At 34.5% G+C, this 4256-nt stretch overlaps 1 long non-coding RNA gene across 1 annotated transcript; it reads left to right on the top strand.

Moving 5' to 3' along the window:
• Positions 1-340: 340 nt before the first annotated feature.
• Positions 341-4053, top strand: LOC138888252 (uncharacterized). The gene is made up of 2 exons (XR_011405972.1): positions 341-867; positions 2964-4053. It is a non-coding gene; the product is annotated as an uncharacterized lncRNA (long non-coding RNA).
• Positions 4054-4256: the final 203 nt, after the last annotated feature.

Genomic DNA, 4256 nt, shown 5'->3' with positions numbered 1-4256 from the left:
TTAGAATTAAGTAATGTTTACAATTTTTATAATTAGTTAATTAGTTCAATTTCACATTTTTAGATAATTTAGGATTTTTAATTAAAAAAAAGAGAAGAAAAAAAATGAAAAGTAAAGGAAATTAGAAATAAAAGAAAATTGAAGAAGGGATTTCATTTTCGGAATTGGGCCATCTTTAATTCAGCCCAAAGATTTCCTCCCCTCACAATTAATTCCCCTGCCCAAATAAATGGCACCAAAATCTGTCCAACCCAGGCCCAAAAATTAAAATGATCCGGCCCAAATCCCCTCTACTTAAAACCCCCTTTCTAATAACCTAAAGATCAGATCATTAGATCCCTTACCCTTAGCAAATACAGGAAATGGCGCAGCTCTAAAAGGGACCCCTTTTCTTCCTTCTTCACTGGAGAAAAATCCTAGAGAACACCCCCCAAAAACGTATAAAAAATTCATTAGCAGCTACTCCATCTCCCTCACTCCTAAGAGCTCAGCCGTCGATCTCTTCTCATCACCTCTCTCTCTGTTTCTTTTTCAATAATGGCATCAGCCATGAGTGGATAAACCTCCCATCTCCATGGAAGTCAGCGAAATGCGTCACTCCCTCACTCACTTTTTGGATGTGCACAGCTGAAACAGAGTTGGAAAACTCGAATGGAGATCTTAAACTCACGAATCAAAAAAAATGGAAGAACAGTAGATTTTTGGTAGATTGCTTCGTAGTTTGGATTCGAACAATTTAAAATCGAAGTCGTGTTTGTTTGGCTGCTGATTTCGGATTGATTCGCCTGGGTCGAATTTTTCTTCCTCCGATTTGGTACTGCTGAAGTTTTCTCTTCCGTTCAGATTTTTCGTTGATTTGTTGTTTAGGTATGTTCTCTTATGTATTTTTTCCAGATCTTGGTTTAGTGTGAAATGTCATGACTTGAATGAATATTTCTTTGTGAGCGTTTCTGTTGGTGGGTTATTGAAAAATTGATTAAAGGATTCCTTATTGAAACAATTCCTTTTATACGTAATTTCTGAAGCAGCAAGGCATACATGGACTACAAATTGAGTATTGAATTCAGTTGACATATGATTTGTGGATGATGAATAAACTTTTTTAGTGTTTTAGTTTGTTGTGTTTAGTTATAGGTCACAATTAATTAGCGTGGTTATTACATAAGTATATGGCTCATTGTTCTAGTTATGAGAGATGAGTATTGAAATTAAATTTGAACATCACTGATGATTCTTCATTTAGCAAATAGATAAGTCTGTAATTTGCCAATTTCAATTTTTCTCAACTTTTTTAGTATTTGCTACAGTCCAGATCTTTAGTTGCTTAATACTTTAGTTTTTTATGGATTTAAATGTTTATTTGTTGAAGGCTTTGGTTATTTGAATAGTTTAAGTTTGATTGTCTGGAATTTGATATTTGGTTGGGTTATTAAGTTTTGGTCATTTAGCAAGTGGTATAGCCAACAAAACAGCAGAATTATGCTAAAAGGATGCCCAGTTTTAGTGTAATTGGAAAGTGGTCGGAAGGGGACATTTCTTAGAGAAATCAAATTATGAACATCCGTAGTTTGCTTTAAGTTAGAGTGCAATCCTTTGGAATAATTTGAGGCGTGCCATGACAAATAAAACCCCTAAGCTCATGACCCTCACAAAGTTAGCTAGCTTTTATAGACAATTTGAGGTGTGTCATTTTCATTAAGTAACCCATGACCCTCATGTAATTATTACTAACTCTTTAAAAATCGGGGTGTGCCATCAATTGAATTTTTCATGGATCTCGCAAACCTTGTTATTAATTTAAAATTTCGTAGTTGCTTAGGCATGCCATTTAAATTGATTTTCCTTTATTAAATTCGGGTGTGCATTTCATGTGACCCAATTTTTTTTCTTAACAATGTTAAATAGAAAGTGTCGAGAACCGCGGGTGCATTACATGTGGTGGGGTTCAAAGCATGTTTTAAATGACGTTGAATCTTCCTAAAAGCATTTCAAATAGTTAAAAGCAGTTAATAAGTTAAAAATGCACCATAGGCTAAACACATGTAATAAATCGTATAATAGGCCAATTGTAATAGTTTAAGCGGCCGTGCTAGAACCACAGATCCCGGGAATGTCTATCACCTTCTCCCGGGTTAGCAGAATTCCTTACTTAGAATTTCTAGTTTGCAGACTTCAAAAGAAAAATCAAAATTTCCTCGATTTGGGATTTAAAATAAACCGGTTACTTGGGACACCAATTAAAATATTCCAAGTGGCGACTCTAAAGAAATTAAATAAATAATCCCATTTCGAATAATGTCACTTTAATTAAAAAAAACTCCCTTATATCCCCCTCGAGGTGTGTAAAAAGGAGGTGTGACAGTTATGAATATATTATATTATGGATGTTCATTTAATACCTCGTTGTAAATAAGCATCCTGAAGAAGCTTATTCATATGGGACTCCGCCGTAAATATGTTTATCTATTTAGTAGTCTATTGAAAATAAGCCTCCTGAAGAAGCTTATCACTTCAGTACCCGATTATGGATAAATATTACCCCTGGTAAATGATTATTCATACCGGGTATAATAAGTTTATCCTTTCGATACTCCGTTATGGATAAACATTACCCCCGGTAGAAGATTATCCATACCGGATACAATCAACTTATCCTTTCAGTACTCCATTATGGATAAACATCACTCCCAGTAGAATATTATCCATATCTGGTATAGTAGCAACTTACACAGCAGCTTCATTTCTTCTATAAATAGAAGAGATTTCAGTTCATTATGTACATCAGTTTGAATTCGAATAATATATCAATTTCTCTCTATACTTGTATTTACTTTACAGTATTTATTTTATAACATATTATCAGCACGAGACTCTTCCATCTCGAGCAAATACTTTGAAAGTATCTGAGGTACGAACTTTCTTTTTCTATATAATGTCTAATCTTTCTAAACTTGAATTTGTAGCCCTGGATATATCGGGCAAAAACTACATGTCTTGGGTGCTTGGTGCTGAAATTTATCTTGATGCGGTGGGTCTGGCAGACACCATCAAGGATAAAAATCAGGCATCAAACCAAGACCGTGCCAAAACAATGATATTCATATGCCATCATCTTGATGAGGGCCTGAAAATGGAATATCTCACTATTAAAAATCCAGTCATATTGTGAAATAATTTGAAAGATAGATATGACCACCTGAAGATGGTCGTTCTTCCACAGGCACAATATGATTGAACTCATCTAAGGATACAAGATTTTAAATCTATCAGTGAGTATAATTCTGCTATGTTCAGAATTATTTCTCAATTGAAATTATGTGGTGATAATATTACTGATCATGATATGTTGGAGAAAACTTTTACCACTTTTCATGCCTCGAATATGCTCCTGCAACAGCAATATCGAGAGATGAGATTTAAAAAGTATTCTGAACTTATCTCACATCTTCTTATAGCCGAGCAACATAATGGATTATTAATGAAAAACCATGAAAGTCGACCTACTGGTTCTTGTCCATTCCCCGAAGTGAATGAGATGAACTTCCACCAAGTTAGACGTGGAAGAGGTCGTGGCCCCAGTCATGGTCATGGCCGTGGTCGAGGAAGAAACTCTAATCATAGTAATAATAATGCACCAAAGAACCCTCCTCGCCACTAGCAGTGGTAAAGGAAGGAACAAATACATGAAGCGGTGCAAGCACCAAATGCAGAAAATGCATGCTATAGATGTGGAGGAAAAGGGCACTAGTCACGTACCTGCCATACGCCAAAGCACCTGGTTGAACTTTATCAAGCCTCCCTGAAGAAGACAGAAAAATGCTGAAGCAAATTTTATTTCTGAAGATAATTTAGACTTCATGCATTTGGATGTAGATGATTACTTTGCACTCCCAGAAGGAGAAACAAGTCATGTAATCGGTGGTAAATCTGTAGAAATATAAATATTTTAATTTTTGTTGTTTGTAATAGATAGTATGGTTATGTAATTGTTGTACATAAATAAAAATTATGCTTTGATAATAATGTTTACTATAATATATCTTATTTATGTCATTTTGAAGAATATGGATAACATTATTAGATCAACTTAAACTCTAGCAGAGTTTGCAAGAAATATATAACCACCAGAAGTGGTTATATTTCGTATATCTCATTGTAATTATATTTTGTTAACCACCAAAAGTGGTATATGCCTATGATCACCAGAAGTGATAATTTAGGTTTTCTATGGTTACAATTGAAGATAAGCTACATAA

Source organism: Nicotiana sylvestris, chromosome 1 (genome assembly GCF_000393655.2).
Source record: "Nicotiana sylvestris chromosome 1, ASM39365v2, whole genome shotgun sequence".
Lineage (NCBI taxonomy): Eukaryota > Viridiplantae > Streptophyta > Magnoliopsida > Solanales > Solanaceae > Nicotiana > Nicotiana sylvestris.
The sequence above is the reverse complement of the archived record's forward strand: the minus strand, read 5'-3'. Positions and strand labels throughout refer to the sequence as shown.